The sequence below is a fragment of the Chiloscyllium plagiosum genome, unplaced genomic scaffold (assembly GCF_037043375.1).
Source record: "Chiloscyllium plagiosum isolate Xiang-an unplaced genomic scaffold, Cpla_swu_hap1 HiC_scaffold_55, whole genome shotgun sequence".
In the NCBI taxonomy this organism is placed as follows: domain Eukaryota; kingdom Metazoa; phylum Chordata; class Chondrichthyes; order Orectolobiformes; family Hemiscylliidae; genus Chiloscyllium; species Chiloscyllium plagiosum.
The window spans coordinates 304576-331428 of NW_028270194.1; the positions used below are offsets into that span (position 1 = coordinate 304576).

The following is a 26853-nucleotide window of genomic DNA, read 5'->3' on the forward strand; positions in this document are numbered from 1 at the left end:
GGCCATGCTTTGACTTCTTCCACAGTGGATCCTGAGTAGCCACGCTCCAGGATGTGCAGAAAATTCTCTCATCCGTCGGACGGCTGAGACCAAACATTGCTGATGCCTGTCTCGCTGAAACAACCAACTTGTCGGAGGAGCAGCAGCGGCAGCTGGTGGACTCAGGCGAGGCGGAAGGCCACATGGACGAGGAAAGAAGTGCTGAGGAGATGGCAATTGCTGATTGGAGGTCGAAACGACTTCAACCTTGGCGCAGCCACCACGAGCGTGAGGTGACGTCGGGTGGCCCCGCCTGACTGCAAGAAGACTTAATTTGGTTGCAGTGAGCACAAAGTGCTTTCATGCGTTTGTGTTGAAAAAAAGGCACCCTGCTGGCCGTCAGCTGCAGCACGTAGACAGCTGGCTCGTTGCAGAGGGGGAAGGGCGTGTGCTGATCTGTCCTGAAAGCGGTGTCGCGTTTTCAGCTCATCTGTGTTGCTGTGGCCCGCGTGCTGGTGAATGCTCACTCTTTCCAAAAAAGCAGCCGAGGCTCCTTCGAGCCGGAATTAAACCGGCGACCTAAGGATGACAGATTTGCGACACACTACAGTCCTCCGCTCTACCAGCTGAGCTATCGACGGAGAGCCCAGCAGTGGCTCTCCCTTGCTGATACTTTGCCGCACTCCTCCACTAATGTGACGCCGTTGCCTCCCTGAAAATCTGTCACTCTGGGAGATCCTGAGCCAATGGCTGATCTCCACAGCTTCGGCCAGTGCTGGCATGAAGAAATCGTCTTGAGTGCTGATCCGAAACTGCCAGATTCTGCCGGTACAGTACCTGACTCGCAGCTTCATGTACATGTCAGGTTAGGGTTTGGGCGCAGCTTACCGACTGGTTCAAGTTGCCTCCAAACACGTCCAGGACGTGCCCGCTGACCTCAGGCAACTCACCCACCACCTGTATGATCCTTTCAAGGAGCTGACTTTCACCCGCAGGCGTTTGCCTTCGCTGCGCAGCTCGACTTTCTTCCTCCGCTGCACCCTGAAACAGCAGAACCTGCCTGTCGCTCACGCTTGAAGCTTTTGATCTTTCGGGACCACTCTCAGGGAGGCGGCGTACGCAAACGGTAATCCGTCTGCTGCAGACCAGCTGAGTGAGTGGGTGCACTTGCAGTTTTAAAAGCAAGTGAAGAATGCGGGCATTGATCCCACTACCTCAAGCATGCACTCTGCCATTTGAGCTAATCGCCCGGTCGGTGAGCTGGCCATGCTTTGACTTCTTCCACAGTGGATCCTGAGTAGCCACGCTCCAGGATGTGCAGAAAATTCTCTCATCCGTCGGACGGCTGAGACCAAACATTGCTGATGCCTGTCTCGCTGAAACAACCAACTTGTCGGAGGAGCAGCAGCGGCAGCTGGTGGACTCAGGCGAGGCGGAAGGCCACATGGACGAGGAAAGAAGTGCTGAGGAGATGGCAATTGCTGATTGGAGGTCGAAACGACTTCAACCTTGGCGCAGCCACCACGAGCGTGAGGTGACGTCGGGTGGCCCCGCCTGACTGATAGAAGACTTAATTTGGTTGCAGTGAGCACAAAGTGCTTTCATGCGTTTGTGTTGAAAAAAAGGCACCCTGCTGGCCGTCAGCTGCAGCACGGAGACAGCTGGCTCGTTGCAGAGGGGGAAGGGCGTGTGCTGATCTGTCCTGAAAGCGGTGTCGCGTTTTCAGCTCATCTGTGTTGCTGTGGCCTGCGTGCTGGTGAATGCTCACTCTTTCCAAAAAAGCAGCCGAGGCTCCTTCGAGCCGGAATTAAACCGGCGACCTAAGGATGACAGATTTGCGACACACTACAGTCCTCCGCTCTACCAGCTGAGCTATCGAAGGAGAGCCCAGCAGTGGCTCTCCCTTGCTGATACTTTGCCGCACTCCTCCACTAATGTGACGCCGTTGCCTCCCTGAAAATCTGTCACTCTGGGAGATCCTGAGCCAATGGCTGATCTCCACAGCTTCGGCCAGTGCTGGCATGAAGAAATCGTCTTGAGTGCTGATCCGAAACTGCCAGATTCTGCCGGTACAGTACCTGACTCGCAGCTTCATGTACATGTCAGGTTAGGGTTTGGGCGCAGCTTACCGACTGGTTCAAGTTGCCTCCAGACACGTCCAGGACGTGCCCGCTGACCTCAGGCAGCTCACCCACCACCTGTATGATCCTTTCAAGGAGCTGACTTTCACCCGCAGGCGTTTGCCTTCGCTGCGCAGCTCGACTTTCTTCCTCCGCTGCACCCTGAAACAGCAGAACCTGCCTGTCGCTCACGCTTGAAGCTTTTGATCTTTCGGGACCACTCTCAGGGAGGCGGCGTACGCAAACGGTAATCCGTCTGCTGCAGACCAGCTGAGTGAGTGGGTGCACTTGCAGTTTTAAAAGCAAGTGAAGAATGCGGGCATTGATCCCACTACCTCAAGCATGCACTCTGCCATTTGAGCTAATCGCCCGGTCGGTGAGCTGGCCATGCTTTGACTTCTTCCACAGTGGATCCTGAGTAGCCACGCTCCAGGATGTGCAGAAAATCCTCTCATCCGTCGGACGGCTGAGACCAAACATTGCTGATGCCTGTCTCGCTGAAACAACCAACTTGTCGGAGGAGCAGCAGCGGCAGCTGGTGGACTCAGGCGAGGCGGAAGGCCACATGGACGAGGAAAGAAGTGCTGAGGAGATGGCAATTGCTGATTGGAGGTCGAAACGACTTCAACCTTGGCGCAGCCACCACGAGCGTGAGGTGACGTCGGGTGGCCCCGCCTGACTGCAAGAAGACTTAATTTGGTTGCAGTGAGCACAAAGTGCTTTCATGCGTTTGTGTTGAAAAAAAGGCACCCTGCTGGCCGTCAGCTGCAGCACGGAGACAGCTGGCTCGTTGCAGAGGGGGAAGGGCGTGTGCTGATGTGTCCTGAAAGCGGTGTCGCGTTTTCAGCTCATCTGTGTTGCTGTGGCCCGCGTGCTGGTGAATGCTCACTCTTTCCAAAAAAGCAGCCGAGGCTCCTTCGAGCCGGAATTGAACCGGTGACCTAAGGATGACAGATTTGCGACACACTACAGTCCTCCGCTCTACCAGCTGAGCTATCGAAGGAGAGCCCAGCAGTGGCTCACCCTTGCTGATACGTTGCCGCACTCCTCCACTAATGTGACGCCGTTGCCTCCCTGAAAATCTGTCACTCTGGGAGATCCTGAGCCAATGGCTGATCTCCACAGCTTCGGCCAGTGCTGGCATGAAGAAATCGTCTTGAGTGCTGATCCGAAACTGCCAGATTCTGCCGGTACAGTACCTGACTCGCAGCTTCATGTACATGTCAGGTTAGGGTTTGGGCGCAGCTTACCGACTGGTTCAAGTTGCCTCCAGACACGTCCAGGACGTGCCCGCTGACCTCAGGCAGCTCACCCACCACCTGTATGATCCTTTCAAGGAGCTGACTTTCACCCGCAGGCGTTTGCCTTCGCTGCGCAGCTCGACTTTCTTCCTCCGCTGCACCCTGAAACAGCAGAACCTGCCTGTCGCTCACGCTTGAAGCTTTTGATCTTTCGGGACCACTCTCAGGGAGGCGGCGTACGCAAACGGTAATCCGTCTGCTGCAGACCAGCTGAGTGAGTGGGTGCACTTGCAGTTTTAAAAGCAAGTGAAGAATGCGGGCATTGATCCCACTACCTCAAGCATGCACTCTGCCATTTGAGCTAATCGCCCGGTCGGTGAGCTGGCCATGCTTTGACTTCTTCCACAGTGGATCCTGAGTAGCCACGCTCCAGGATGTGCAGAAAATCCTCTCATCCGTCGGACGGCTGAGACCAAACATTGCTGATGCCTGTCTCGCTGAAACAACCAACTTGTCGGAGGAGCAGCAGCGGCAGCTGGTGGACTCAGGCGAGGCGGAAGGCCACATGGACGAGGAAAGAAGTGCTGAGGAGATGGCAATTGCTGATTGGAGGTCGAAACGACTTCAACCTTGGCGCAGCCACCACGAGCGTGAGGTGACGTCGGGTGGCCCCGCCTGACTGCAAGAAGACTTAATTTGGTTGCAGTGAGCACAAAGTGCTTTCATGCGTTTGTGTTGAAAAAAAGGCACCCTGCTGGCCGTCAGCTGCAGCACGGAGACAGCTGGCTCGTTGCAGAGGGGGAAGGGCGTGTGCTGATGTGTCCTGAAAGCGGTGTCGCGTTTTCAGCTCATCTGTGTTGCTGTGGCCCGCGTGCTGGTGAATGCTCACTCTTTCCAAAAAAGCAGCCGAGGCTCCTTCGAGCCGGAATTGAACCGGTGACCTAAGGATGACAGATTTGCGACACACTACAGTCCTCCGCTCTACCAGCTGAGCTATCGAAGGAGAGCCCAGCAGTGGCTCACCCTTGCTGATACGTTGCCGCACTCCTCCACTAATGTGACGCCGTTGCCTCCCTGAAAATCTGTCACTCTGGGAGATCCTGAGCCAATGGCTGATCTCCACAGCTTCGGCCAGTGCTGGCATGAAGAAATCGTCTTGAGTGCTGATCCGAAACTGCCAGATTCTGCCGGTACAGTACCTGACTCGCAGCTTCATGTACATGTCAGGTTAGGGTTTGGGCCGCAGCTTACCGACTGGTTCAAGTTGCCTCCAAACACGTCCAGGACGTGCCCGCTGACCTCAGGCAGCTCACCCACCACCTGTATGATCCTTTCAAGGAGCTGACTTTCACCCGCAGGCGTTTGCCTTCGCTGCGCAGCTCGACTTTCTTCCTACGCTGCACCCTGAAACAGCAGGACCTGCCTGTCGCTCACGCTTGAAGCTTTTGATCTTTCGGGACCACTCTCAGGGAGGCGGCGTACGCAAACGGTAATCCGTCTGCTGCAGACCAGCTGAGTGAGTGGGTGCACTTGCAGTTTTAAAAGCAAGTGAAGAATGCGGGCATTGATCCCACTACCTCAAGCATGCACTCTGCCATTTGAGCTAATCGCCCGGTCGGTGAGCTGGCCATGCTTTGACTTCTTCCACAGTGGATCCTGAGTAGCCACGCTCCAGGATGTGCAGAAAATCCTCTCATCCGTCGGACGGCTGAGACCAAACATTGCTGATGCCTGTCTCGCTGAAACAACCAACTTGTCGGAGGAGCAGCAGCGGCAGCTGGTGGACTCAGGCGAGGCGGAAGGCCACATGGACGAGGAAAGAAGTGCTGAGGAGATGGCAATTGCTGATTGGAGGTCGAAACGACTTCAACCTTGGCGCAGCCACCACGAGCGTGAGGTGACGTCGGGTGGCCCCGCCTGACTGATAGAAGACTTAATTTGGTTGCAGTGAGCACAAAGTGCTTTCATGCGTTTGTGTTGAAAAAAAGGCACCCTGCTGGCCGTCAGCTGCAGCACGGAGACAGCTGGCTCGTTGCAGAGAGGCAAGGGTGTGTGCCGATGCGTCCTGAAAGCGTTGTCGCGTTTTCAGCTCATCTGTGTTGCTGTGGCCCGCGTGCTGGTGAATGCGCACTCTTTCCAAAAAGCAGCCGAGGCTCCTTCGAGCCGGCGATCTAAGGAACGACAGATTTGCGACAGACCACAGTCCTCCGCTCTACCAGCTGAGCTATCGAAGGAGAGCCCAGCAGTGCCTCTCCCTTGCTGATGCTTTGCTGCGCACCTACACTAATGTCACGCCATTGTCTCCCTGAAAATCTGTCACTCTGGGAGATCCTGAGCCACTGGCTGATCTCCACAGATTCGGCCTGTGCTGGCATGAAAAAATCGTCTTGAGTGCTGATCCGAAACTGCCAGATTCTGCCGGTACAGTACCTGACTCTCGCAGCTTCACGTACACGTCAGGTTAGGGTTTGGGCCGCAGCTTACCGACTGGATCAAGTTGCCTCCCAACACGTCCGGACGTGCTGCCTGCTGACCTCGGGCAGCTACACCCACCGCCGGCAGCTGGTGGACTCAGGCGAGGCGGAAGGCCACATGGACGAGCGGAGGACTGTGGTCTGTCGCAAATCTGTCGTTCCTTAGATCGCCGGCTCGAAGGAGCCTCGGCTGCTTTTTGGAAAGAGTGCGCATTCACCAGCACGCGGGCCACAGCAACACAGATGAGCTGAAAACGCGACAACGCTTTCAGGACGCATCGGCACACACCCTTGCCTCTCTGCAACGAGTCAGCTGTCTCCCTGCCGCGGTTGCAGCTGACGGCCAGCAGGGTGCCCTTTTTTCAACCCCAACACACAAAAGCGCTTTGTGCTCACTGCAACCAAATGAAGTCTTCTATCAGTCAGGCGGAGCCCTGCGACGTCACCTCACGCTCGTGGTGGCTGCGCAAAGGTTGAAGTCGTTTCGACCTCCAATCATCAATTGCCATCTCCTCAGCACTTCTTTCCTCGTCCATGTGTCGTTCCGCATCGCCTGAGTCCACCAGCTGCCGCTGCTGCTCCTCCGACAAGTTGGTCGTTTCACCGAGACCGGCATCAGCAATGTTTGGTCTCAGCCGTCCGACGGATGAGAGAATTTCCTGCACATCCCGGAGCGTGGCTGCTTAGGATCCACTGCGGAAGGAGTGAAGTCAGGGCTGGCTGTCTAACTGGGGGATTAGCTCAAATGGTAGAGCGCTCGCATTTCAGGCGAAAGGTAGCGGGATCGATGCCCGCGTTCTCCACTTGCTTTTAAAACGGCAAGTGCAACCTCTCACTCGGCTGGTCTGCAGCAGCCGGAATACCGTTTGCGTACGCCGCCTCCCTGAGAGTGGTCCCGAAAGATCAAAAGCTTCACGCGTGAGCGACAGGCCGGTCCAGCGTAGGAAGAAAGTCGAGCTGCGCGCCGAAGGCAAACGCCAGCGGCGTTGACGTTTTTATCTCTGCGGGTGAAAGTCAGCTCCTTGAAAGGATCACACCGGCGGTGGGTGTAGCTGCCTGAGGTCAGCGGGCAGCACGTCCGGACGTGTTGGGAGGCAACTTGAACCAGTCGGTAAGCTGCGGCCCAAACCCTAACCTGACGTGTACATGAAGCTGCGAGATTCAGGTACTGAACCGGCAGAATCTGGCAGTTTCGGATCAGCACTCAAGACGATTTTTTCATGCCAGCACAGGCCGAATCTGTGGAGATCAGCCAGTGGCTCAGGATCTCCCAGAGTGACAGATTTTCAGGGAGACAATGGCGTGACATTAGTGGAGGTGCGCAGCAAAGCATCAGCAAGGGAGAGGCACTGCTGGGCTCTCCTTCGATAGCTCAGCTGGTAGAGCGGAGGACTGTGGTCTGTCGCAAATCTGTCGTTCCTTAGATCGCCGGCTCGAAGGAGCCTCGGCTACTTTTTGGAAAGAGTGCGCATTCACCAGCACGCGGGCCACAGCAACACAGATGAGCTGAAAACGCGACAACGCTTTCAGGACGCATCGGCACACACCCTTGCCTCTCTGCAACGAGTCAGCTGTCTCCCTGCCGCGGTTGCAGCTGACGGCCAGCAGGGTGCCCTTTTTTCAACCCCAACACACAAAAGCGCTTTGTGCTCACTGCAACCAAATGAAGTCTTCTATCAGTCAGGCGGGGCCCTGCGACGTCACCTCACGCTCGTGGTGGCTGCGCCAAGGTTGAAGTCGTTTCGAACTCCAGTCAGCAATTGCCATCTCCTCAGCACTTCTTTCCTCGTCCATGTGTCGTTCCGCCTCGCCTGAGTCCACCAGCTGCCGCTGCTGCTCCTCCGACAAGTTGGTCGTTTCACCGAGACCGGCATCAGCAATGTTTGGTCTCAGCCGTCCGACGGATGAGAGAATTTCCTGCACATCCCGGAGCGTGGCTGCTTAGGATCCACTGCGGAAGGAGTGAAGTCAGGGCTGGCTGTCCAACTGGGGGATTAGCTCAAATGGTAGAGCGCTCGCTTTGCATGCGAGAGGTAGCGGGATCGATGCCCGCGTTCTCCACTTGCTTTTAAAACGGCAAGTGCAACCTCTCACTCGGCTGGTCTGCAGCAGCCGGAATACCGTTTGCGTACGCCGCCTCCCTGAGAGTGGTCCCGAAAGATCAAAAGCTTCACGCGTGAGCGACAGGCCGGTCCAGCGTAGGAAGAATGTCGAGCTGCACGGCGAAGGCAAACGCCAGCGGCGTTGACGTTTTTATCTCTGCGGGTGAAAGTTAGCTCCTTGAAAGGATCACACCGGCGGTGGGTGTAGCTGCCTGAGGTCAGCGGGCAGCACGTCCGGACGTGTTGGGAGGCAACTTGAACCAGTCGGTAAGCTGCGGCCCAAACCCTAACCTGACGTGTACATGAAGCTGCGAGAGTCAGGTACTGTACCGGCAGAATCTGGCAGTTTCGGATCAGCACTCAAGACGATTTTTTTATGCCAGCACAGGCCGAATCTGTGGAGATCAGCCAGTGGCTCAGGATCTCCCAGAGTGACAGATTTTCAGGGAGACAATGGCGTGACATTAGTGGAGGTGCGCAGCAAAGCATCAGCAAGGGAGAGGCACTGCTGGGCTCTCCTTCGATAGCTCAGCTGGTAGAGCGGAGGACTGTGGCCTGTCGCAAATCTGTCGTTCCTTAGATCGCCGGCTCGAAGGAGCCTCGGCTGCTTTTTGGAAAGAGTGCGCATTCACCAGCACGCGGGCCACAGCAACACAGATGAGCTGAAAACGCGACAACGCTTTCAGGACGCATCGGCACACACCCTTGCCTCTCTGCAACGAGTCAGCTGTCTCCCTGCCGCGGTTGCAGCTGACGGCCAGCAGGGTGCCCTTTTTTCAACCCCAACACACAAAAGCGCTTTGTGCTCACTGCAACCAAATGAAGTCTTCTATCAGGCGGGGCCCTGCGACGTCACCTCACGCTCGTGGTGGCTGCGCCAAGGTTGAAGTCGTTTCGACCTCCAGTCAGCAATTGCCATCTCCTCAGCACTTCTTTCCTCGTCCATGTGTCGTTCCGCCTCGCCTGAGTCCACCAGCTGCCGCTGCTGCTCCTCCGACAAGTTGGTCGTTTCACCGAGACCGGCATCAGCAATGTTTGGTCTCAGCCGTCCGACGGATGAGAGAATTTCCTGCACATCCCGGAGCGTGGCTGCTTAGGATCCACTGCGGAAGGAGTGAAGTCAGGGCTGGCTGTCCACTGGGGGATTAGCTCAAATGGTAGAGTGCTCGCTTTGCATGCGAGAGGTAGCGGGATCGATGCCCGCATTCTCCACTTGCTTTTAAAACGGCAAGTGCAACCTCTCACTCGGCTGGTCTGCAGCAGCCGGAATACCGTTTGCGTACGCCGCCTCCCTGAGAGTGGTCCCGAAAGATCAAAAGCTTCACGCGTGAGCGACAGGCCGGTCCAGCGTAGGAAGAAAGTCGAGCTGCGCGGCGAAGGCAAACGCCAGCGGCGTTGACGTTTTTATCTCTGCGGGTGAAAGTCAGCTCCTTGAAAGGATCACACCGGCGGTGGGTGTAGCTGCCTGAGGTCAGCGGGCAGCACGTCCGGACGTATTGGGAGGCAACTTGAACCAGTCGGTAAGCTGCGGCCCAAACCCTAACCTGACGTGTACATGAAGCTGCGAGAGTCAGGTACTGTACCGGCAGAATCTGGCAGTTTCGGATCAGCACTCAAGACGATTTTTTCATGCCAGCACAGGCCGAATCTGTGGAGATCAGCCAGTGGCTCAGGATCTCCCAGAGTGACAGATTTTCAGGGAGACAATGGCGTGACATTAGTGGAGGTGCGCAGCAAAGCATCAGCAAGGGAGAGGCACTGCTGGGCTCTCCTTCGATAGCTCAGCTGGTAGAGCGGAGGACTGTGGTCTGTCGCAAATCTGTCGTTCCTTAGATCGCCGGCTCGAAGGAGCCTCGGCTACTTTTTGGAAAGAGTGCGCATTCACCAGCACGCGGGCCACAGCAACACAGATGAGCTGAAAACGCGACAACGCTTTCAGGACGCATCGGCACACACCCTTGCCTCTCTGCAACGAGTCAGCTGTCTCCCTGCCGCGGTTGCAGCTGACGGCCAGCAGGGTGCCCTTTTTTCAACCCCAACACACAAAAGCGCTTTGTGCTCACTGCAACCAAATGAAGTCTTCTATCAGGCGGGGCCCTGCGACGTCACCTCACGCTCGTGGTGGCTGCGCCAAGGTTGAAGTCGTTTCGACCTCCAGTCAGCAATTGCCATCTCCTCAGCACTTCTTTCCTCGTCCATGTGTCGTTCCGCCTCGCCTGAGTCCACCAGCTGCCGCTGCTGCTCCTCCGACAAGTTGGTCGTTTCACCGAGACCGGCATCAGCAATGTTTGGTCTCAGCCGTCCGACGGATGAGAGAATTTCCTGCACATCCCGGAGCGTGGCTGCTTAGGATCCACTGCGGAAGGAGTGAAGTCAGGGCTGGCTGTCCACTGGGGGATTAGCTCAAATGGTAGAGTGCTCGCTTTGCATGCGAGAGGTAGCGGGATCGATGCCCGCATTCTCCACTTGCTTTTAAAACGGCAAGTGCAACCTCTCACTCGGCTGGTCTGCAGCAGCCGGAATACCGTTTGCGTACGCCGCCTCCCTGAGAGTGGTCCCGAAAGATCAAAAGCTTCACGCGTGAGCGACAGGCCGGTCCAGCGTAGGAAGAAAGTCGAGCTGCGCGGCGAAGGCAAACGCCAGCGGCGTTGACGTTTTTATCTCTGCGGGTGAAAGTCAGCTCCTTGAAAGGATCACACCGGCGGTGGGTGTAGCTGCCTGAGGTCAGCGGGCAGCACGTCCGGACGTATTGGGAGGCAACTTGAACCAGTCGGTAAGCTGCGGCCCAAACCCTAACCTGACGTGTACATGAAGCTGCGAGAGTCAGGTACTGTACCGGCAGAATCTGGCAGTTTCGGATCAGCACTCAAGACGATTTTTTCATGCCAGCACAGGCCGAATCTGTGGAGATCAGCCAGTGGCTCAGGATCTCCCAGAGTGACAGATTTTCAGGGAGACAATGGCGTGACATTAGTGGAGGTGCGCAGCAAAGCATCAGCAAGGGAGAGGCACTGCTGGGCTCTCCTTCGATAGCTCAGCTGGTAGAGCGGAGGACTGTGGTCTGTCGCAAATCTGTCGTTCCTTAGATCGCCGGCTCGAAGGAGCCTCGGCTACTTTTTGGAAAGAGTGCGCATTCACCAGCACGCGGGCCACAGCAACACAGATGAGCTGAAAACGCGACAACGCTTTCAGGACGCATCGGCACACACCCTTGCCTCTCTGCAACGAGTCAGCTGTCTCCCTGCCGCGGTTGCAGCTGACGGCCAGCAGGGTGCCCTTTTTTCAACCCCAACACACAAAAGCGCTTTGTGCTCACTGCAACCAAATGAAGTCTTCTATCAGTCAGGCGGGGCCCTGCGACGTCACCTCACGCTCGTGGTGGCTGCGCCAAGGTTGAAGTCGTTTCGACCTCCAGTCAGCAATTGCCATCTCCTCAGCACTTCTTTCCTCGTCCATGTGTCGTTCCGCCTCGCCTGAGTCCACCAGCTGCCGCTGCTGCTCCTCCGACAAGTTGGTCGTTTCACCGAGACCGGCATCAGCAATGTTTGGTCTCAGCCGTCCGACGGATGAGAGAATTTCCTGCACATCCCGGAGCGTGGCTGCTTAGGATCCACTGCGGAAGGAGTGAAGTCAGGGCGGGCTGTCCAATTGGGGGATTAGCTCAAATGGTAGAGTGCTCGCTTTGCATGCGAGAGGTAGCGGGATCGATGCCCGCATTCTCAACTTGCTTTTAAAACGGCAAGTGCAACCTCTCACTCGGCTGGTCTGCAGCAGCCGGAATACCGTTTGCGTACGCCGCCTCCCTGAGAGTGGTCCCGAAAGATCAAAAGCTTCACGCGTGAGCGACAGGCCGGTCCAGCGTAGGAAGAAAGTCGAGCTGCGCGGCGAAGGCAAACGCCAGCGGCGTTGACGTTTTTATCTCTGCGGGTGAAAGTCAGCTCCTTGAAAGGATCACACCGGCGGTGGGTGTAGCTGCCTGAGGTCAGCGGGCAGCACGTCCGGACGTGTTGGGAGGCAACTTGAACCAGTCGGTAAGCTGCGGCCCAAACCCTAACCTGACGTGTACATGAAGCTGCGAGAGTCAGGTACTGTACCGGCAGAATCTGGCAGTTTCGGATCAGCACTCAAGACGATTTTTTCATGCCAGCACAGGCCGAATCTGTGGAGATCAGCCAGTGGCTCAGGATCTCCCAGAGTGACAGATTTTCAGGGAGACAATGGCGTGACATTAGTGGAGGTGCGCAGCAAAGCATCAGCAAGGGAGAGGCACTGCTGGGCTCTCCTTCGATAGCTCAGCTGGTAGAGCGGAGGACTGTGGTCTGTCGCAAATCTGTCGTTCCTTAGATCGCCGGCTCGAAGGAGCCTCGGCTACTTTTTGGAAAGAGTGCGCATTCACCAGCACGCGGGCCACAGCAACACAGATGAGCTGAAAACGCGACAACGCTTTCAGGACGCATCGGCACACACCCTTGCCTCTCTGCAACGAGTCAGCTGTCTCCCTGCCGCGGTTGCAGCTGACGGCCAGCAGGGTGCCCTTTTTTCAACCCCAACACACAAAAGCGCTTTGTGCTCACTGCAACCAAATGAAGTCTTCTATCAGTCAGGCGGGGCCCTGCGACGTCACCTCACGTTCGTGGTGGCTGCGCCAAGGTTGAAGTCGTTTCGAACTCCAGTCAGCAATTGCCATCTCCTCAGCACTTCTTTCCTCGTCCATGTGTCGTTCCGCCTCGCCTGAGTCCACCAGCTGCCGCTGCTGCTCCTCCGACAAGTTGGTCGTTTCACCGAGACCGGCATCAGCAATGTTTGGTCTCAGCCGTCCGACGGATGAGAGAATTTCCTGCACATCCCGGAGCGTGGCTGCTTAGGATCCACTGCGGAAGGAGTGAAGTCAGGGCGGGCTGTCCAATTGGGGGATTAGCTCAAATGGTAGAGTGCTCGCTTTGCATGCGAGAAGCAGCGGGATCGATGCCCGAGTTCTCCACTTGCTTTTAAAACGGCAAGTGCAACCTCTCACTCGGCTGGTCTGCAGCAGCCGGAATACCGTTTGCGTACGCCGCCTCCCTGAGAGTGGTCCCGAAAGATCAAAAGCTTCACGCGTGAGCGACAGGCCGGTCCAGCGTAGGAAGAAAGTCGAGCTGCGCGGCGAAGGCAAACGCCAGCGGCGTTGACGTTTTTATCTCTGCGGGTGAAAGTCAGCTCCTTGAAAGGATCACACCGGCGGTGGGTGTAGCTGCCTGAGGTCAGCGGGCAGCACGTCCGGACGTGTTGGGAGGCAACTTGAACCAGTCGGTAAGCTGCGGCCCAAACCCTAACCTGACGTGTACATGAAGCTGCGAGAGTCAGGTACTGTACCGGCAGAATCTGGCAGTTTCGGATCAGCACTCAAGACGATTTTTTCATGCCAGCACAGGCCGAATCTGTGGAGATCAGCCAGTGGCTCAGGATCTCCCAGAGTGACAGATTTTCAGGGAGACAATGGCGTGACATTAGTGGAGGTGCGCAGCAAAGCATCAGCAAGGGAGAGGCACTGCTGGGCTCTCCTTCGATAGCTCAGCTGGTAGAGCGGAGGACTGTGGTCTGTCGCAAATCTGTCGTTCCTTAGATCGCCGGCTCGAAGGAGCCTCGGCTACTTTTTGGAAAGAGTGCGCATTCACCAGCACGCGGGCCACAGCAACTCAGATGAGCTGAAAACGCGACAACGCTTTCAGGACGCATCGGCACACACCCTTGCCTCTCTGCAACGAGTCAGCTGTCTCCCTGCCGCGGTTGCAGCTGACGGCCAGCAGGGTGCCCTTTTTTCAACCCCAACACACAAAAGCGCTTTGTGCTCACTGCAACCAAATGAAGTCTTCTATCAGTCAGGCGGGGCCCTGCGACGTCACCTCACGTTCGTGGTGGCTGCGCCAAGGTTGAAGTCGTTTCGAACTCCAGTCAGCAATTGCCATCTCCTCAGCACTTCTTTCCTCGTCCATGTGTCGTTCCGCCTCGCCTGAGTCCACCAGCTGCCGCTGCTGCTCCTCCGACAAGTTGGTCGTTTCACCGAGACCGGCATCAGCAATGTTTGGTCTCAGCCGTCCGACGGATGAGAGAATTTCCTGCACATCCCGGAGCGTGGCTGCTTAGGATCCACTGCGGAAGGAGTGAAGTCAGGGCTGGCTGTCCAACTGGGGGATTAGCTCAAATGGTAGAGCGCTCGCTTTGCATGCGAGAAGCAGCGGGATCGATGCCCGAGTTCTCCACTTGCTTTTAAAACGGCAAGTGCAACCTCTCACTCGGCTGGTCTGCAGCAGCCGGAATACCGTTTGCGTACGCCGCCTCCCTGAGAGTGGTCCCGAAAGATCAAAAGCTTCACGCGTGAGCGACAGGCCGGTCCAGCGTAGGAAGAAAGTCGAGCTGCGCGGCGAAGGCAAACGCCAGCGGCGTTGACGTTTTTATCTCTGCGGGTGAAAGTCAGCTCCTTGAAAGGATCACACCGGCGGTGGGTGTAGCTGCCTGAGGTCAGCGGGCAGCACGTCCGGACGTATTGGGAGGCAACTTGAACCAGTCGGTAAGCTGCGGCCCAAACCCTAACCTGACGTGTACATGAAGCTGCGAGAGTCAGGTACTGTACCGGCAGAATCTGGCAGTTTCGGATCAGCACTCAAGACGATTTTTTCATGCCAGCACAGGCCGAATCTGTGGAGATCAGCCAGTGGCTCAGGATCTCCCAGAGTGACAGATTTTCAGGGAGACAATGGCGTGACATTAGTGGAGGTGCGCAGCAAAGCATCAGCAAGGGAGAGGCACTGCTGGGCTCTCCTTCGATAGCTCAGCTGGTAGAGCGGAGGACTGTGGTCTGTCGCAAATCTGTCGTTCCTTAGATCGCCGGCTCGAAGGAGCCTCGGCTACTTTTTGGAAAGAGTGCGCATTCACCAGCACGCGGGCCACAGCAACTCAGATGAGCTGAAAACGCGACAACGCTTTCAGGACGCATCGGCACACACCCTTGCCTCTCTGCAACGAGTCAGCTGTCTCCCTGCCGCGGTTGCAGCTGACGGCCAGCAGGGTGCCCTTTTTTCAACCCCAACACACAAAAGCGCTTTGTGCTCACTGCAACCAAATGAAGTCTTCTATCAGTCAGGCGGGGCCCTGCGACGTCACCTCACGTTCGTGGTGGCTGCGCCAAGGTTGAAGTCGTTTCGAACTCCAGTCAGCAATTGCCATCTCCTCAGCACTTCTTTCCTCGTCCATGTGTCGTTCCGCCTCGCCTGAGTCCACCAGCTGCCGCTGCTGCTCCTCCGACAAGTTGGTCGTTTCACCGAGACCGGCATCAGCAATGTTTGGTCTCAGCCGTCCGACGGATGAGAGAATTTCCTGCACATCCCGGAGCGTGGCTGCTTAGGATCCACTGCGGAAGGAGTGAAGTCAGGGCTGGCTGTCCAACTGGGGGATTAGCTCAAATGGTAGAGCGCTCGCTTTGCATGCGAGAAGCAGCGGGATCGATGCCCGAGTTCTCCACTTGCTTTTAAAACGGCAAGTGCAACCTCTCACTCGGCTGGTCTGCAGCAGCCGGAATACCGTTTGCGTACGCCGCCTCCCTGAGAGTGGTCCCGAAAGATCAAAAGCTTCACGCGTGAGCGACAGGCCGGTCCAGCGTAGGAAGAAAGTCGAGCTGCGCGGCGAAGGCAAACGCCAGCGGCGTTGACGTTTTTATCTCTGCGGGTGAAAGTCAGCTCCTTGAAAGGATCACACCGGCGGTGGGTGTAGCTGCCTGAGGTCAGCGGGCAGCACGTCCGGACGTGTTGGGAGGCAACTTGAACCAGTCGGTAAGCTGCGGCCCAAACCCTAACCTGACGTGTACGTGAAGCTGCGAGAGTCAGGTACTGTACCGGCAGAATCTGGCAGTTTCGGATCAGCACTCAAGACGATTTTTTCATGCCAGCACAGGCCGAATCTGTGGAGATCAGCCAGTGGCTCAGGATCTCCCAGAGTGACAGATTTTCAGGGAGACAATGGCGTGACATTAGTGGAGGTGCGCAGCAAAGCATCAGCAAGGGAGAGGCACTGCTGGGCTCTCCTTCGATAGCTCAGCTGGTAGAGCGGAGGACTGTGGTCTGTCGCAAATCTGTCGTTCCTTAGATCGCCGGCTCGAAGGAGCCTCGGCTGCTTTTTGGAAAGAGTGCGCATTCACCAGCACGCGGGCCACAGCAACACAGATGAGCTGAAAACGCGACAACGCTTTCAGGACGCATCGGCACACACCCTTGCCTCTCTGCAACGAGTCAGCTGTCTCCCTGCCGCGGTTGCAGCTGACGGCCAGCAGGGTGCCCTTTTTTCAACCCCAACACACAAAAGCGCTTTGTGCTCACTGCAACCAAATGAAGTCTTCTATCAGTCAGGCGGGGCCCTGCGACGTCACCTCACGCTCGTGGTGGCTGCGCCAAGGTTGAAGTCGTTTCGACCTCCAGTCAGCAATTGCCATCTCCTCAGCACTTCTTTCCTCGTCCATGTGTCGTTCCGCCTCGCCTGAGTCCACCAGCTGCCGCTGCTGCTCCTCCGACAAGTTGGTCGTTTCACCGAGACCGGCATCAGCAATGTTTGGTCTCAGCCGTCCGACGGATGAGAGAATTTCCTGCACATCCCGGAGCGTGGCTGCTTAGGATCCACTGCGGAAGGAGTGAAGTCAGGGCTGGCTGTCCAACTGGGGGATTAGCTCAAATGGTAGAGCGCTCGCTTTGCATGCGAGAGGTAGCGGGATCGATGCCCGCATTCTCCACTTGCTTTTAAAACGGCAAGTGCAACCTCTCACTCGGCTGGTCTGCAGCAGCCGGAATACCGTTTGCGTACGCCGCCTCCCTGAGAGTGGTCCCGAAAGATCAAAAGCTTCACGCGTGAGCGACAGGCCGGTCCAGCGTAGGAAGAAAGTCGAGCTGCGCGGCGAAGGCAAACGCCAGCGGCGTTGACGTTTTTATCTCTGCGGGTGAAAGTCAGCTCCTTGAAAGGATCACACCGGCGGTGGGTGTAGCTGCCTGAGGTCAGCGGGCAGCACGTCCGGACGTGTTGGGAGGCAACTTGAACCAGTCGGTAAGCTGCGGCCCAAACCCTAACCTGACGTGTACGTGAAGCTGCGAGAGTCAGGTACTGTACCGGCAGAATCTGGCAGTTTCGGATCAGCACTCAAGACGATTTTTTCATGCCAGCACAGGCCGAATCTGTGGAGATCAGCCAGTGGCTCAGGATCTCCCAGAGTGACAGATTTTCAGGGAGACGATGGCGTGACATTAGTGGAGGTGCGCAGCAAAGCATCAGCAAGGGAGAGGCACTGCTGGGCTCTCCTTCGATAGCTCAGCTGGTAGAGCGGAGGACTGTGGTCTGTCGCAAATCTGTCGTTCCTTAGATCGCCGGCTCGAAGGAGCCTCGGCTGCTTTTTGGAAAGAGTGCGCATTCACCAGCACGCGGGCCACAGCAACACAGATGAGCTGAAAACGCGACAACGCTTTCAGGACGCATCGGCACACACCCTTGCCTCTCTGCAACGAGTCAGCTGTCTCCCTGCCGCGGTTGCAGCTGACGGCCAGCAGGGTGCCCTTTTTTCAACCCCAACACACAAAAGCGCTTTGTGCTCACTGCAACCAAATGAAGTCTTCTATCAGTCAGGCGGGGCCCTGCGACGTCACCTCACGCTCGTGGTGGCTGCGCCAAGGTTGAAGTCGTTTCGACCTCCAGTCAGCAATTGCCATCTCCTCAGCACTTCTTTCCTCGTCCATGTGTCGTTCCGCCTCGCCTGAGTCCACCAGCTGCCGCTGCTGCTCCTCCGACAAGTTGGTCGTTTCACCGAGACCGGCATCAGCAATGTTTGGTCTCAGCCTTCCGACGGATGAGAGAATTTCCTGCACATCCCGGAGCGTGGCTGCTTAGGATCCACTGCGGAAGGAGTGAAGTCAGGGCTGGCTGTCCAACTGGGGGATTAGCTCAAATGGTAGAGCGCTCGCTTTGCATGCGAGAGGTAGCGGGATCGATGCCCGCATTCTCCACTTGCTTTTAAAACGGCAAGTGCAACCTCTCACTCGGCTGGTCTGCAGCAGCCGGAATACCGTTTGCGTACGCCGCCTCCCTGAGAGTGGTCCCGAAAGATCAAAAGCTTCACGCGTGAGCGACAGGCCGGTCCAGCGTAGGAAGAAAGTCGAGCTGCGCGGCGAAGGCAAACGCCAGCGGCGTTGACGTTTTTATCTCTGCGGGTGAAAGTCAGCTCCTTGAAAGGATCACACCGGCGGTGGGTGTAGCTGCCTGAGGTCAGCGGGCAGCACGTCCGGACGTGTTGGGAGGCAACTTGAACCAGTCGGTAAGCTGCGGCCCAAACCCTAACCTGACGTGTACATGAAGCTGCGAGAGTCAGGTACTGTACCGGCAGAATCTGGCAGTTTCGGATCAGCACTCAAGACGATTTTTTCATGCCAGCACAGGCCGAATCTGTGGAGATCAGCCAGTGGCTCAGGATCTCCCAGAGTGACAGATTTTCAGGGAGACAATGGCGTGACATTAGTGGAGGTGCGCAGCAAAGCATCAGCAAGGGAGAGGCACTGCTGGGCTCTCCTTCGATAGCTCAGCTGGTAGAGCGGAGGACTGTGGTCTGTCGCAAATCTGTCGTTCCTTAGATCGCCGGCTCGAAGGAGCCTCGGCTGCTTTTTGGAAAGAGTGCGCATTCACCAGCACGCGGGCCACAGCAACACAGATGAGCTGAAAACGCGACAACGCTTTCAGGACGCATCGGCACACACCCTTGCCTCTCTGCAACGAGTCAGCTGTCTCCCTGCCGCGGTTGCAGCTGACGGCCAGCAGGGTGCCCTTTTTTCAACCCCAACACACAAAAGCGCTTTGTGCTCACTGCAACCAAATGAAGTCTTCTATCAGTCAGGCGGGGCCCTGCGACGTCACCTCACGCTCGTGGTGGCTGCGCCAAGGTTGAAGTCGTTTCGACCTCCAGTCAGCAATTGCCATCTCCTCAGCACTTCTTTCCTCGTCCATGTGTCGTTCCGCCTCGCCTGAGTCCACCAGCTGCCGCTGCTGCTCCTCCGACAAGTTGGTCGTTTCACCGAGACCGGCATCAGCAATGTTTGGTCTCAGCCTTCCGACGGATGAGAGAATTTCCTGCACATCCCGGAGCGTGGCTGCTTAGGATCCACTGCGGAAGGAGTGAAGTCAGGGCTGGCTGTCCAACTGGGGGATTAGCTCAAATGGTAGAGCGCTCGCTTTGCATGCGAGAGGTAGCGGGATCGATGCCCGCATTCTCCACTTGCTTTTAAAACGGCAAGTGCAACCTCTCACTCGGCTGGTCTGCAGCAGCCGGAATACCGTTTGCGTACGCCGCCTCCCTGAGAGTGGTCCCGAAAGATCAAAAGCTTCACGCGTGAGCGACAGGCCGGTCCAGCGTAGGAAGAAAGTCGAGCTGCGCGGCGAAGGCAAACGCCAGCGGCGTTGACGTTTTTATCTCTGCGGGTGAAAGTCAGCTCCTTGAAAGGATCACACCGGCGGTGGGTGTAGCTGCCTGAGGTCAGCGGGCAGCACGTCCGGACGTGTTGGGAGGCAACTTGAACCAGTCGGTAAGCTGCGGCCCAAACCCTAACCTGACGTGTACATGAAGCTGCGAGAGTCAGGTACTGTACCGGCAGAATCTGGCAGTTTCGGATCAGCACTCAAGACGATTTTTTCATGCCAGCACAGGCCGAATCTGTGGAGATCAGCCAGTGGCTCAGGATCTCCCAGAGTGACAGATTTTCAGGGAGACAATGGCGTGACATTAGTGGAGGTGCGCAGCAAAGCATCAGCAAGGGAGAGGCACTGCTGGGCTCTCCTTCGATAGCTCAGCTGGTAGAGCGGAGGACTGTGGTCTGTCGCAAATCTGTCGTTCCTTAGATCGCCGGCTCGAAGGAGCCTCGGCTGCTTTTTGGAAAGAGTGCGCATTCACCAGCACGCGGGCCACAGCAACACAGATGAGCTGAAAACGCGACAACGCTTTCAGGACGCATCGGCACACACCCTTGCCTCTCTGCAACGAGTCAGCTGTCTCCCTGCCGCGGTTGCAGCTGACGGCCAGCAGGGTGCCCTTTTTTCAACCCCAACACACAAAAGCGCTTTGTGCTCACTGCAACCAAATGAAGTCTTCTATCAGTCAGGCGGGGCCCTGCGACGTCACCTCACGCTCGTGGTGGCTGCGCCAAGGTTGAAGTCGTTTCGACCTCCAGTCAGCAATTGCCATCTCCTCAGCACTTCTTTCCTCGTCCATGTGTCGTTCCGCCTCGCCTGAGTCCACCAGCTGCCGCTGCTGCTCCTCCGACAAGTTGGTCGTTTCACCGAGACCGGCATCAGCAATGTTTGGTCTCAGCCGTCCGACGGATGAGAGAATTTCCTGCACATCCCGGAGCGTGGCTGCTTAGGATCCACTGCGGAAGGAGTGAAGTCAGGGCTGGCTGTCCAACTGGGGGATTAGCTCAAATGGTAGAGCGCTCGCTTTGCATGCGAGAGGTAGCGGGATCGATGCCCGCATTCTCCACTTGCTTTTAAAACGGCAAGTGCAACCTCTCACTCGGCTGGTCTGCAGCAGCCGGAATACCGTTTGCGTACGCCGCCTCCCTGAGAGTGGTCCCGAAAGATCAAAAGCTTCACGCGTGAGCGACAGGCCGGTCCAGCGTAGGAAGAAAGTCGAGCTGCGCGGCGAAGGCAAACGCCAGCGGCGTTGACGTTTTTATCTCTGCGGGTGAAAGTCAGCTCCTTGAAAGGATCACACCGGCGGTGGGTGTAGCTGCCTGAGGTCAGCGGGCAGCACGTCCGGACGTGTTGGGAGGCAACTTGAACCAGTCGGTAAGCTGCGGCCCAAACCCTAACCTGACGTGTACGTGAAGCTGCGAGAGTCAGGTACTGTACCGGCAGAATCTGGCAGTTTCGGATCAGCACTCAAGACGATTTTTTCATGCCAGCACAGGCCGAATCTGTGGAGATCAGCCAGTGGCTCAGGATCTCCCAGAGTGACAGATTTTCAGGGAGACAATGGCGTGACATTAGTGGAGGTGCGCAGCAAAGCATCAGCAAGGGAGAGGCACTGCTGGGCTCTCCTTCGATAGCTCAGCTGGTAGAGCGGAGGACTGTGGTCTGTCGCAAATCTGTCGTTCCTTAGATCGCCGGCTCGAAGGAGCCTCGGCTGCTTTTTGGAAAGAGTGCGCATTCACCAGCACGCGGGCCACAGCAACACAGATGAGCTGAAAACGCGACAACGCTTTCAGGACGCATCGGCACACACCCTTGCCTCTCTGCAACGAGTCAGCTGTCTCCCTGCCGCGGTTGCAGCTGACGGCCAGCAGGGTGCCCTTTTTTCAACCCCAACACACAAAAGCGCTTTGTGCTCACTGCAACCAAATGAAGTCTTCTATCAGTCAGGCGGGGCCCTGCGACGTCACCTCACGCTCGTGGTGGCTGCGCCAAGGTTGAAGTCGTTTCGACCTCCAGTCAGCAATTGCCATCTCCTCAGCACTTCTTTCCTCGTCCATGTGTCGTTCCGCCTCGCCTGAGTCCACCAGCTGCCGCTGCTGCTCCTCCGACAAGTTGGTCGTTTCACCGAGACCGGCATCAGCAATGTTTGGTCTCAGCCTTCCGACGGATGAGAGAATTTCCTGCACATCCCGGAGCGTGGCTGCTTAGGATCCACTGCGGAAGGAGTGAAGTCAGGGCTGGCTGTCCAACTGGGGGATTAGCTCAAATGGTAGAGCGCTCGCTTTGCATGCGAGAGGTAGCGGGATCGATGCCCGCATTCTCCACTTGCTTTTAAAACGGCAAGTGCAACCTCTCACTCGGCTGGTCTGCAGCAGCCGGAATACCGTTTGCGTACGCCGCCTCCCTGAGAGTGGTCCCGAAAGATCAAAAGCTTCACGCGTGAGCGACAGGCCGGTCCAGCGTAGGAAGAAAGTCGAGCTGCGCGGCGAAGGCAAACGCCAGCGGCGTTGACGTTTTTATCTCTGCGGGTGAAAGTCAGCTCCTTGAAAGGATCACACCGGCGGTGGGTGTAGCTGCCTGAGGTCAGCGGGCAGCACGTCCGGACGTGTTGGGAGGCAACTTGAACCAGTCGGTAAGCTGCGGCCCAAACCCTAACCTGACGTGTACATGAAGCTGCGAGAGTCAGGTACTGTACCGGCAGAATCTGGCAGTTTCGGATCAGCACTCAAGACGATTTTTTCATGCCAGCACAGGCCGAATCTGTGGAGATCAGCCAGTGGCTCAGGATCTCCCAGAGTGACAGATTTTCAGGGAGACAATGGCGTGACATTAGTGGAGGTGCGCAGCAAAGCATCAGCAAGGGAGAGGCACTGCTGGGCTCTCCTTCGATAGCTCAGCTGGTAGAGCGGAGGACTGTGGTCTGTCGCAAATCTGTCGTTCCTTAGATCGCCGGCTCGAAGGAGCCTCGGCTGCTTTTTGGAAAGAGTGCGCATTCACCAGCACGCGGGCCACAGCAACACAGATGAGCTGAAAACGCGACAACGCTTTCAGGACGCATCGGCACACACCCTTGCCTCTCTGCAACGAGTCAGCTGTCTCCCTGCCGCGGTTGCAGCTGACGGCCAGCAGGGTGCCCTTTTTTCAACCCCAACACACAAAAGCGCTTTGTGCTCACTGCAACCAAATGAAGTCTTCTATCAGTCAGGCGGGGCCCTGCGACGTCACCTCACGCTCGTGGTGGCTGCGCCAAGGTTGAAGTCGTTTCGACCTCCAGTCAGCAATTGCCATCTCCTCAGCACTTCTTTCCTCGTCCATGTGTCGTTCCGCCTCGCCTGAGTCCACCAGCTGCCGCTGCTGCTCCTCCGACAAGTTGGTCGTTTCACCGAGACCGGCATCAGCAATGTTTGGTCTCAGCCTTCCGACGGATGAGAGAATTTCCTGCACATCCCGGAGCGTGGCTGCTTAGGATCCACTGCGGAAGGAGTGAAGTCAGGGCTGGCTGTCCAACTGGGGGATTAGCTCAAATGGTAGAGCGCTCGCTTTGCATGCGAGAGGTAGCGGGATCGATGCCCGCATTCTCCACTTGCTTTTAAAACGGCAAGTGCAACCTCTCACTCGGCTGGTCTGCAGCAGCCGGAATACCGTTTGCGTACGCCGCCTCCCTGAGAGTGGTCCCGAAAGATCAAAAGCTTCACGCGTGAGCGACAGGCCGGTCCAGCGTAGGAAGAAAGTCGAGCTGCGCGGCGAAGGCAAACGCCAGCGGCGTTGACGTTTTTATCTCTGCGGGTGAAAGTCAGCTCCTTGAAAGGATCACACCGGCGGTGGGTGTAGCTGCCTGAGGTCAGCGGGCAGCACGTCCGGACGTGTTGGGAGGCAACTTGAACCAGTCGGTAAGCTGCGGCCCAAACCCTAACCTGACGTGTACATGAAGCTGCGAGAGTCAGGTACTGTACCGGCAGAATCTGGCAGTTTCGGATCAGCACTCAAGACGATTTTTTCATGCCAGCACAGGCCGAATCTGTGGAGATCAGCCAGTGGCTCAGGATCTCCCAGAGTGACAGATTTTCAGGGAGACAATGGCGTGACATTAGTGGAGGTGCGCAGCAAAGCATCAGCAAGGGAGAGGCACTGCTGGGCTCTCCTTCGATAGCTCAGCTGGTAGAGCGGAGGACTGTGGTCTGTCGCAAATCTGTCGTTCCTTAGATCGCCGGCTCGAAGGAGCCTCGGCTGCTTTTTGGAAAGAGTGCGCATTCACCAGCACGCGGGCCACAGCAACACAGATGAGCTGAAAACGCGACAACGCTTTCAGGACGCATCGGCACACACCCTTGCCTCTCTGCAACGAGTCAGCTGTCTCCCTGCCGCGGTTGCAGCTGACGGCCAGCAGGGTGCCCTTTTTTCAACCCCAACACACAAAAGCGCTTTGTGCTCACTGCAACCAAATGAAGTCTTCTATCAGTCAGGCGGGGCCCTGCGACGTCACCTCACGCTCGTGGTGGCTGCGCCAAGGTTGAAGTCGTTTCGACCTCCAGTCAGCAATTGCCATCTCCTCAGCACTTCTTTCCTCGTCCATGTGTCGTTCCGCCTCGCCTGAGTCCACCAGCTGCCGCTGCTGCTCCTCCGACAAGTTGGTCGTTTCACCGAGACCGGCATCAGCAATGTTTGGTCTCAGCCGTCCGACGGATGAGAGAATTTCCTGCACATCCCGGAGCGTGGCTGCTTAGGATCCACTGCGGAAGGAGTGAAGTCAGGGCTGGCTGTCCAACTGGGGGATTAGCTCAAATGGTAGAGCGCTCGCTTTGCATGCGAGAGGTAGCGGGATCGATGCCCGCATTCTCCACTTGCTTTTAAAACGGCAAGTGCAACCTCTCACTCGGCTGGTCTGCAGCAGCCGGAATACCGTTTGCGTACGCCGCCTCCCTGAGAGTGGTCCCGAAAGATCAAAAGCTTCACGCGTGAGCGACAGGCCGGTCCAGCGTAGGAAGAAAGTCGAGCTGCGCGGCGAAGGCAAACGCCAGCGGCGTTGACGTTTTTATCTCTGCGGGTGAAAGTCAGCTCCTTGAAAGGATCACACCGGCGGTGGGTGTAGCTGCCTGAGGTCAGCGGGCAGCACGTCCGGACGTGTTGGGAGGCAACTTGAACCAGTCGGTAAGCTGCGGCCCAAACCCTAACCTGACGTGTACGTGAAGCTGCGAGAGTCAGGTACTGTACCGGCAGAATCTGGCAGTTTCGGATCAGCACTCAAGACGATTTTTTCATGCCAGCACAGGCCGAATCTGTGGAGATCAGCCAGTGGCTCAGGATCTCCCAGAGTGACAGATTTTCAGGGAGACAATGGCGTGACATTAGTGGAGGTGCGCAGCAAAGCATCAGCAAGGGAGAGGCACTGCTGGGCTCTCCTTCGATAGCTCAGCTGGTAGAGCGGAGGACTGTGGTCTGTCGCAAATCTGTCGTTCCTTAGATCGCCGGCTCGAAGGAGCCTCGGCTGCTTTTTGGAAAGAGTGCGCATTCACCAGCACGCGGGCCACAGCAACACAGATGAGCTGAAAACGCGACAACGCTTTCAGGACGCATCGGCACACACCCTTGCCTCTCTGCAACGAGTCAGCTGTCTCCCTGCCGCGGTTGCAGCTGACGGCCAGCAGGGTGCCCTTTTTTCAACCCCAACACACAAAAGCGCTTTGTGCTCACTGCAACCAAATGAAGTCTTCTATCAGTCAGGCGGGGCCCTGCGACGTCACCTCACGCTCGTGGTGGCTGCGCCAAGGTTGAAGTCGTTTCGACCTCCAGTCAGCAATTGCCATCTCCTCAGCACTTCTTTCCTCGTCCATGTGTCGTTCCGCCTCGCCTGAGTCCACCAGCTGCCGCTGCTGCTCCTCCGACAAGTTGGTCGTTTCACCGAGACCGGCATCAGCAATGTTTGGTCTCAGCCGTCCGACGGATGAGAGAATTTCCTGCACATCCCGGAGCGTGGCTGCTTAGGATCCACTGCGGAAGGAGTGAAGTCAGGGCTGGCTGTCCAACTGGGGGATTAGCTCAAATGGTAGAGCGCTCGCTTTGCATGCGAGAGGTAGCGGGATCGATGCCCGCATTCTCCACTTGCTTTTAAAACGGCAAGTGCAACCTCTCACTCGGCTGGTCTGCAGCAGCCGGAATACCGTTTGCGTACGCCGCCTCCCTGAGAGTGGTCCCGAAAGATCAAAAGCTTCACGCGTGAGCGACAGGCCGGTCCAGCGTAGGAAGAAAGTCGAGCTGCGCGGCGAAGGCAAACGCCAGCGGCGTTGACGTTTTTATCTCTGCGGGTGAAAGTCAGCTCCTTGAAAGGATCACACCGGCGGTGGGTGTAGCTGCCTGAGGTCAGCGGGCAGCACGTCCGGACGTGTTGGGAGGCAACTTGAACCAGTCGGTAAGCTGCGGCCCAAACCCTAACCTGACGTGTACGTGAAGCTGCGAGAGTCAGGTACTGTACCGGCAGAATCTGGCAGTTTCGGATCAGCACTCAAGACGATTTTTTCATGCCAGCACAGGCCGAATCTGTGGAGATCAGCCAGTGGCTCAGGATCTCCCAGAGTGACAGATTTTCAGGGAGACAATGGCGTGACATTAGTGGAGGTGCGCAGCAAAGCATCAGCAAGGGAGAGGCACTGCTGGGCTCTCCTTCGATAGCTCAGCTGGTAGAGCGGAGGACTGTGGTCTGTCGCAAATCTGTCGTTCCTTAGATCGCCGGCTCGAAGGAGCCTCGGCTGCTTTTTGGAAAGAGTGCGCATTCACCAGCACGCGGGCCACAGCAACACAGATGAGCTGAAAACGCGACAACGCTTTCAGGACGCATCGGCACACACCCTTGCCTCTCTGCAACGAGTCAGCTGTCTCCCTGCCGCGGTTGCAGCTGACGGCCAGCAGGGTGCCCTTTTTTCAACCCCAACACACAAAAGCGCTTTGTGCTCACTGCAACCAAATGAAGTCTTCTATCAGTCAGGCGGGGCCCTGCGACGTCACCTCACGCTCGTGGTGGCTGCGCCAAGGTTGAAGTCGTTTCGACCTCCAGTCAGCAATTGCCATCTCCTCAGCACTTCTTTCCTCGTCCATGTGTCGTTCCGCCTCGCCTGAGTCCACCAGCTGCCGCTGCTGCTCCTCCGACAAGTTGGTCGTTTCACCGAGACCGGCATCAGCAATGTTTGGTCTCAGCCTTCCGACGGATGAGAGAATTTCCTGCACATCCCGGAGCGTGGCTGCTTAGGATCCACTGCGGAAGGAGTGAAGTCAGGGCTGGCTGTCCAACTGGGGGATTAGCTCAAATGGTAGAGCGCTCGCTTTGCATGCGAGAGGTAGCGGGATCGATGCCCGCATTCTCCACTTGCTTTTAAAACGGCAAGTGCAACCTCTCACTCGGCTGGTCTGCAGCAGCCGGAATACCGTTTGCGTACGCCGCCTCCCTGAGAGTGGTCCCGAAAGATCAAAAGCTTCACGCGTG

At 57.0% G+C, this 26853-nt stretch overlaps 11 non-coding genes across 11 annotated transcripts; all 11 read left to right on the forward strand.

Annotated features, from left to right (window-relative positions):
• Positions 1-9055: 9055 nt before the first annotated feature.
• trnaa-ugc (transfer RNA alanine (anticodon UGC)) lies at positions 9056-9128 on the forward strand. The gene has a single exon. It is a non-coding gene; the product is annotated as a tRNA-Ala (tRNA).
• Positions 9129-10308: 1180 nt separating this feature from the next.
• trnaa-ugc (transfer RNA alanine (anticodon UGC)) lies at positions 10309-10381 on the forward strand. The gene has a single exon. It is a non-coding gene; the product is annotated as a tRNA-Ala (tRNA).
• A 6217-nt stretch (positions 10382-16598) lies between these two features.
• On the forward strand, positions 16599-16671 carry trnaa-ugc (transfer RNA alanine (anticodon UGC)). Its single transcript has one exon. It is a non-coding gene; the product is annotated as a tRNA-Ala (tRNA).
• A 1185-nt stretch (positions 16672-17856) lies between these two features.
• Positions 17857-17929, forward strand: trnaa-ugc (transfer RNA alanine (anticodon UGC)). Its single transcript has one exon. It is a non-coding gene; the product is annotated as a tRNA-Ala (tRNA).
• A 1185-nt stretch (positions 17930-19114) lies between these two features.
• Positions 19115-19187, forward strand: trnaa-ugc (transfer RNA alanine (anticodon UGC)). Its single transcript has one exon. It is a non-coding gene; the product is annotated as a tRNA-Ala (tRNA).
• Positions 19188-20372: 1185 nt separating this feature from the next.
• On the forward strand, positions 20373-20445 carry trnaa-ugc (transfer RNA alanine (anticodon UGC)). Its single transcript has one exon. It is a non-coding gene; the product is annotated as a tRNA-Ala (tRNA).
• Positions 20446-21630: 1185 nt separating this feature from the next.
• Positions 21631-21703, forward strand: trnaa-ugc (transfer RNA alanine (anticodon UGC)). The gene has a single exon. It is a non-coding gene; the product is annotated as a tRNA-Ala (tRNA).
• Positions 21704-22888: 1185 nt separating this feature from the next.
• trnaa-ugc (transfer RNA alanine (anticodon UGC)) lies at positions 22889-22961 on the forward strand. The gene has a single exon. It is a non-coding gene; the product is annotated as a tRNA-Ala (tRNA).
• A 1185-nt stretch (positions 22962-24146) lies between these two features.
• trnaa-ugc (transfer RNA alanine (anticodon UGC)) lies at positions 24147-24219 on the forward strand. The gene has a single exon. It is a non-coding gene; the product is annotated as a tRNA-Ala (tRNA).
• A 1185-nt stretch (positions 24220-25404) lies between these two features.
• On the forward strand, positions 25405-25477 carry trnaa-ugc (transfer RNA alanine (anticodon UGC)). The gene has a single exon. It is a non-coding gene; the product is annotated as a tRNA-Ala (tRNA).
• Positions 25478-26662: 1185 nt separating this feature from the next.
• On the forward strand, positions 26663-26735 carry trnaa-ugc (transfer RNA alanine (anticodon UGC)). Its single transcript has one exon. It is a non-coding gene; the product is annotated as a tRNA-Ala (tRNA).
• The last annotated feature ends 118 nt before the right edge of the window (positions 26736-26853 follow it).